This window comes from Etheostoma cragini, chromosome 3 (assembly GCF_013103735.1).
Source record: "Etheostoma cragini isolate CJK2018 chromosome 3, CSU_Ecrag_1.0, whole genome shotgun sequence".
NCBI classification, from domain to species: Eukaryota; Metazoa; Chordata; class Actinopteri; order Perciformes; family Percidae; genus Etheostoma; species Etheostoma cragini.
This window is the reverse complement of record NC_048409.1, coordinates 29,054,793-29,063,048: the sequence shown is the minus strand read 5'-3', so window position 1 is coordinate 29,063,048 and position 8,256 is coordinate 29,054,793.

Below are 8,256 nucleotides of genomic sequence, written 5' to 3'. Positions count from 1 at the left end.
AGCGAGCTAGAGAAAGAACAGAGAGAGAGAGAGAGCGGTGCTAAAGTTAGATAAACAAAGGGGTGGAGCGAGCTAGAGAAAGAACAGAGAGAAAGAGCAGTGCTAACATTAAAGAAACAAAGTGGTGGAGCGAGCTAGAGGAAGAACAGAGAGAAAGAGCAGTGCTAACATTAAAGAAACAAAGTGGTGGAGCGAGCTAGAGAAAGAACAGAGAGAGAGAGAGAGAGAGAGAGAAACAAGGCAGTTCAGGAGGACTGGTCTTGGATCACATGTAATTACCATGTGGACACAGGGTCACAGTGTGATTATCAAAACAGGCTTTATTACTTACATTTTTATCCAGGTCAATAATAATTAAAAAGAACCTCAATAGCCCAAAAAAAGAAAAATGTTAAACGGAAATGGATGACGAGAAGGGTCTTTTGAATGGCGAGTTGAGGTTCAACGCCCTTTCACATGCTCCTCTCCACAAGACAAAAGTTATTTGCGTGTGCTTCCGTCGATGTGAATTACTAGGATGGGTTTCAATGGAGGAGTCGAATTTCACTCTGTTGTACGGTGTATGTGACAACTAAGAATAAAGTTAGTAGGCGGTTTGTTTTTTTACCAACAGAGTACGTTGATTAAAATACCATTTAATTAAAAACTGAACAAATACAACAAAAAAAACTACATTTAGAACAGATTTAAAAAAATATGCGGTTAACTTGTGATCAATCGTGAGTTAACTTGGAAAAATCACACAATTATTTTGCCATGTTTTATTAGAACGACAGCACTAAAGTAGAGAAATCACCAAAACCACACAGCCTGTTTTTTGTTGTCATCGACTGCTCCAAATTTTCAACTCTAGACAAAAAACTGCCAGCCAAAACCCACAGGCCTCTGCCCTGTGAAATCAATTCCACTCCCATTCATCTCCATTAAATCCTCACATTTCGTGGCTTGCCAACAAAAGGAGCGACCCGGGACCGCAGATTAGACCCACAATCCCCCTGCACGATGAGCCCGGCACTGCAGTGTAAAAAAGGGATGAGGCAAAGATGATGCTCATCACTTCCCAGTCATATATCAGACGTGTAATTGTTTCAGAAAGTTTGTTGTGTGGGCATTAATGTGACAGAACAGACAGTTAGTGTGTCTACTGCATCGAGCTAGCAAGCTAACAGCAAGCTAGCCTCATTTCTTCAGCTGAAGCCAATATGCTAGATAACGAAGCTAACGTGTATTCAGAAGTTCTTTGAGCTTTCTCCTAATAACGTTCTCAATTCTCCCTTCACGTCTCACTTTCTAACTTTTTTCTGTCTCAACTTTCGACTCCAGTGCGACTGCTCTTCCATCTTAAGTATCCCATATTTTTCTTTCTACTTTAAAATCAGTGCAGATATTCCATCTTAAACGCAGCATGAATCCAGTCGAGCCAAGTCCTCTTTTCTACTTCATCTGGTAATTGATTCATAGTGTTTTACCTCTAAAGTATGATTGATTTTGACATATAATCGCCCCAGAGAAAACTATATCCGGCCCCTAACTGCCATCAAATCAAAATGAAATATGAATAATACATCAAAGCTTTTGAGGAGTACAGAAGCATTAGATTGAGGCCAGAATATTTTATGATTATCCTAGCATTGTCTCCCTATAGTTTCAATTTAGCAGTATAACCTGACGGACAGTCACTCACACTATACTCAGAGTACTGGATGTAGGCCTACTCAGGTGAAAGCTGCCCTGCATGTAAAGAACACTGTCAGTGTTGTCACAGCGTTTATACAGCTGTCTGAACTAATGCTCATTAATGAGAGTGTTCCTTTGAGATACAACACTACATATCTACAGAATCTGCTTCTTCGCTGCAGTGCAGTCGTGTCTGTGCAGCCTGTTCTCATAGACCATAGGTTGGAACACTACAAGAAGTTAAGCACTGTAACTTTATAGGATTTCCACGATTGTTTTTGCTGTGTGTATTAGTGGCTGGCCACATAAGGGTTAGGTTGAGGTGATTGGTCAGACACTACAACACAAGTATTTTAATCCAGGGAGCTGAGTTTGCTTGAAAACAAAGAAATTTCACCTAGGAAATTTGTATTGTAATCCAAACTATGATCTTTTTCCTAAGCTTTACTAGTCGTTCCGGTGCGGTGCGCCGAAACGACCGGCAACTCACGGTACTCTGAATCCAGCTCAGTCACCTATTCTCGGATACATGAACCACCAACTACCTCGTTGACCTGGAGGAGCATCACACAGAGCAACTTGGCCGGCGTCGCAGAGCTCTTTAGGGGCTTTAACAACTACTGTAGCAACTGCTGCTCGGTGTCACGTAGCCCTGTAGCCGATGTCAAGTAACCAGCCTGCGGTCTCCTACTTTTCGTACGATATCGCACGTTTTAGTGTGCATAACCTTTCGTACAATATGATACAAAGCAGTAAATGAGAATGAGTTGTCAGTGACTCACGCGTGGTTCTTCACTTTAAAGAAAACAATGGATTCACTGAATTTGCTGTCAGGATTTGGGCCGTTTGCTTGTCACCAATACACACCAGTGCAAAATTATAAAAATAACTTGGAGGACTACGAAGGATACAGGATGACCTCAACTGATAACTGGACATATTGTCCCTACTGTACCCCCCATTCGTCCAACTCACCGCTCTGTAACTGTGCAGTGGTGCGGGTCAGCCGTAATCCTGTACTCACCATGCCTAAAGTATCTCTGTTGTTGTTTTTGGTGTGACAGGAGTTGGGTTTAATCGGGCGGGGAGAGCGTCTTCTGTGACACGTCTTAGTTTTCTCAGCACTGTTATGAGTGGTTCAATAAACTGGTCACTGTGGAAACTACTCTTTTGTCCAAATCGTAAGAGGAACCTATGGCGGTGAACGTGGATCCAGAACTGTGAACAAATGGATGGTTGAATCCAAAGTCACACAGTTCACTGGACATCGGTTTATTTATGTCCCAGAAAATGCAGAACTGAGGCAACTTTAATATCTTTATCGCACATAAAATTGTTATATCGTGATATTTCACAACGTTATGGCACGATTCACATCTGCCTCATATCGCACAGCCCTGGAGGTTACACATGTCCCTGGGGAACTTCAGCAAATAGGTAAGGGTTAGGGTTCTTTAAACTATTTGCATTACTGGGAGAGAAGTGCAGAGAGAAGGTGCTACTCAGAGGTCACTTTCCTTTATTGTGAGCCACTGTTGATCAGCTGCGGGCTGCGAGGAATGAAGCCGTGCAGAAGTATTGATTTGTTTCAACAAGGCCAATGGATGTTTTGCTTTGGCAGCAAAAAGAAATATGCAAATTTAAAAACTGCTTAAAATATCTGGCACGGGCTTCAGTAAGACTGTGAGGCTGAAAACAAAGGACATGAAAGGAGAAGGGGAGGATAGAAGGTGATGAGCTTTGGAGGGGAGCAGCCAGGAGTTTGGGACGGTGCCAGAGTTATGAATGTGTCTTGGCCTGCAAAAAGAGAAAGGGGAGGGAATGCAGACTTTGGATAGCAATAATGGGAGCAGGCAGCATCTGGACTGTAGACAGAGAACTACAGCCAAGTATTGACCCAGCTGCCAGCTATGCTGAATTATGGAACCCATGCAACTTCTAGGCACGACCCGGCCTGCAATAGCATTCACACACTCCTATTGGCCAGGCATCCATGCTTACGTGATTAGCTATGCTAACCTTAAACTACTCAAGGTTAACGCCTAACCCTAACCAATCGAGCTGCTTTCTGCCAAACGATGCTAGCTCAGCTAGTTAGCAAGCTAGCATCACTGGGTCAAATTTCTACTGGAGAACAAAATCAACAGATATAGATTTCTGCATCAGTCTGCAGTGCTTACGGTCGGAGGGGCTCGATCACTTAGAGCAACTCAAATAGCAGTCAACCTCGAACACACTGCTAGTATTCTTTCCTAATGGAAGTGTGTGCTTGCATGTAGGGCTGCACGATGTGAGGAGAATACGCAATAACAATGTTGAATACCGCAATGACGATATCACTAGGGATAAATACAGATATTGAAGTGTACTCAGTTCTGCTGCATTCAGTATTCTGCTGAAATGCGACAAATTGACGGAAATCATTTCCAACATTTGTTTATTTAAGTGCTCATATTATGCTTTTTGTTTTTCCCCTACTCCATTTTGGGTTGTATGTCTTTTGTTGTGCATGTTATAGGTTTACAAAGTGAAAAAGCCCAAAGTGAAAAGAGGAGCTGCAGCAATGTGCAATACAACTAAAACATGGTGTTTTTGAAAATTAAACCATGTAAACCTATTCTGGTTCAACCTCTAAATACAATTATGAAAGTGATTTGCACACTAACAAATTTAACATTGTATTGAATATAAAAGCCAGCACTAAAAACAGTTTTCCACTGCTGTTTCCTTTTTTCCACGATATGTTGCAGTCTTTCATGATGTGTTTATTGCTCCATTAGATGATGATAAAAAATAAACGATGCATTGTGCAGCCCTAGTGTATGCATGACAGAGCCGGGAGCAGATATTGACAGGTGGGTTAAAATAGGTAATGACAAAAAAACATGTTGTGACTCAAAAATTGATTTGTGATTTATTCATTGAGATTTGAGGTAAGTAAATATTTTTCTTCAACTCAAGCACAGAAAAAAATGCCAAAAGCATTGGACTGAAACAAACACATTTGCCACATTACTGGAGGTAAACACTGACACAGAATTTAAAGCACCTGCCGATTTCGAGACTAAGGCTGCTTGTAAACTTCATCATGGGAAAGTCGTAATACAAACGGACACGTGGGCGCACCTGGCTCAGAGGTAAACGCAGAGGAAGAAGAAAAGACACTCAACCCTTTGCTTCATCTGCCAACAGACGCTGGAAACCTGCCCGTAATATTAGCTGTGATCATTCACAAATAAAACTCAAGAACCCAGAGTGACAAGCAGCCAAATAACACACACGTGCTGCTCTTGTTAGAAATGTACTTGTGTGTAATGTTCTATATTAATTTCCAACAAGTTCTCACTCCCATCTCGTAAAATATGGACGCTTGGTCAGGTGCCTTTGCTGTTGTTACTGACACTAAAAGTCTCCTTTAGAGTCATATAACACGTGCTTGGTAGGGACTATTGGTGTCTCTTTTGACGTTAGGTTTAGTGGAAGGTCATGGGTGAGCTTGCGGTTCAATGACTCTGCCATGACGGGACCGTTAGGGGAACACACAGGAAACCAAACCCGCTCTCCTGGGGAAAAGACCTGTGTTTGACCCATCCACCCCCCTGACCCACCTCCTGGCCTGATTTCTCCTCTCCTTTCTTCTCAGTGGCTAGAGCTGGAGGTAGCAGTTCATTTTCACATTCACCACATCTCTCTCACACACACACACACACACACAAAATGCAAGTAAAATGGGTTTGTGTGGCAGGACACCTTTAAACCTCTGAGGATGAAAGACACCGAAACGCAGCATAGTAAATATAATGATGTAGGCTGGTCCCAAACCCTTAAAAGCCTCATCAATGAGTTCAAATCAATTCTCAAAAGGCAGTAGAGGCGACACTAAGCTAACAATGATTCATGAAAACAGTCAAATAAAAGCAATTAAATACACCCTAGGTTGGCACCTTAGTTATTGACTGCTAACTTATTGACATATGTGTGTCTATAGGAAACTAAATAATGGTACCCCAGGGTGGTTTTTCTGACCTCTGACCTTCCTGTGTGGAGGACAGCAGGAGGAACGACCTAGCCTCCCTACATGGATCGATAGAGTATCACATTAGAAGCTAACAGGACTGCCAAAGCTAACAGCTTCACATGTAGATTTGTGTCTCTGGCTGAAGGCGACATCCTGTCAGCTCTGCAGTTTGTCCAGCTGCTCCTGATCACATCCGACACTGTTAATAGGCTTTAAACGCTCACTGACACATCTGGCATCTGCACACTGACACGTGACAACAACAGTGATGAAGTACAACACGCTGACAGACACACACACACACCTCAGGACAGAGCAGCTGTGGCACACAGACACACAAGACAGCTTTATTAGTCCAATTAATTAGCTGGTTAAGCGCCTGTATGTTTTTGATCCGCTCTCTGTCTCTTCATTACATCTGTGTGTGTTCTGCCTGGACACGTTAACTGCACGTTCAGCTCTGAAATATGAGCGCTACTGAATCAGGTCTGGATACTACATGGCAAAATACCGTTTTTAATTCACTGGCTTTGCAGGAAGAAACATTAAGGATCTGAATGTTTTCTTAAAATATCAAGGGTGTCCATTTTAATTTACCTTCCCAACTTGCCAATTCTGACGCGTGGGTCGGTGGCTCTACCGCCGATGCAGAAGTCAACCTCTCAACCGCCACGATGTAAGAAGACGTAGTGTTGAGAGCGACAACGGTAACAAGTAGTATGAAAGACCAAAAATCAGCACAAGAACGCCACAAGAGCCCCCCCTCCCCCGCCCACCTATGGGCCTGAGGAGGCAAAGGCACCTGACCAAGTGTTGATTTCTGACATGCTGGGAGGGAGAATGTGTTGTAGTAGCTGAACTGCTAACATCCAGAGATATCCAAATGGAAAATATCCCAAAAAACTGAGGAAAGAAAAGTGAGCTATAGCACCATGAGCATTGAGAAAATAGTCCCTTTGCCTTATATTTGGCCCTAAAAAAGTCCCCTTAAATCAAATCAGATTTATATTCAAACTGAGATTTCAGCCAATGTCGTATCTAAAGACTCACTATAATACTGCATGGTGATAAATATTGTGATTCACACCCCTCAACAAAGTGTCCTACAAAGTGTGAAGTATAACTGACATGCCTAGTTACAGCATTTCGGAAAAGCCTAACTTCTGCTGAAAGGAACATTGCATAAGATATGCTATATGACAAAGTGACCATGCCATAAGCCAAATTCAGTCCCCTTACACCCCCCCCCCCAGTCCCCAGTCCCCAGTCCGCCACCCCTGGCCATAAGCATGTAATTAAAGGAAGGGAAAACCAAGCAAAAGCAGCCAGGTTTGAAGCATAAAATAGTCAATTATTATTATTATTATTAGGAAAATGTGCAAATCAAAAGATTGTTTATCATTTGGTATTAGCAGCTAATATTTGTACCAAACTGTTTTTAAGTTACTTATCAGCTGAGACCTTGTCCACTGCATATAATCAGCTGCAGCCCTGCCCCCGCCGATTTAAAAAGATGATGATGTTTCATAAACGCTGCGGTGATGAATTGGCCCCGGCTGTGCTGATAAGCAGGGCAGGGCCCGGCTGATGAGCTGCTTGTTTCTTATAATGAGTTTTATTGACACGGGTGGCTCAGTGTAATTAGCGGCGCTAATAGACAAACAACTGTCCGGTCTCATTTTCAACGACAACAACAGCAGCAGCAGCAGCTTCAGCTGAAGAGATTAGGGAGGACGGACGGACGGACGGACGGAGAAGGGACGGAGACAGCATGCAGGTAAGCTGTTGTGTCCTCCATGCCGTTTGTTGCATATTCCAAAGTTAGGGATTGGTGGGGTCTAAATGTTGGGACCATGAGGCCTTCTGGGGTTTGGGAAAAGTAGTAAACTGGATTTTAAAAGTGCTTATTAACAGCAAGATACATGTATACACTTCAATTTGGGCTGTAACAACATTTTTGTTATTCCTAATTTGTATTGTTAATTATTGCTGCCTGGATTTTATTGAAAATGTACGGTGAAATGTTGTACAGTGCACCTTTAGACCTTGACCTGCACTCACTGACTGTGTTGCAGTCAGTGAGTGCAGGTGGAGACAGCCAGAGCGATGGTAGCATTTTGGTCGGACTTGTTTGAGTCTTTTTCTGTGATCTGGATTGCAATGCATTCTGGTCCATTGACAATGGAGTTGTCATCCGTTTTCTGCTGACACGTCACCTGTTTGCCTCACCTTCCTCTTACTGTATGCCAGACATTGATTGTGGCTGCTGACATTTGGAGACGGAGACAACAGCTTACACAGCAGTCCCTCTGCGCCGCTATCTTGCTCTGAGCTAATTGGCTGAATAAGTCTTGGTCTCACAGCGACAGCCAATGACATGTGAAGGGGAGACGACTGCTGACTGGGGCGGTGCGTCAGCCAGACGGATGGACACTACGAGCATGCTCACGCATTTATCAGATGTAGACACACACACACACACACATACACACAGTCTCTTTCTCTCTCTCTCACACACACACACACACACACACACACACACACACTCTCTTTCTCTCTCA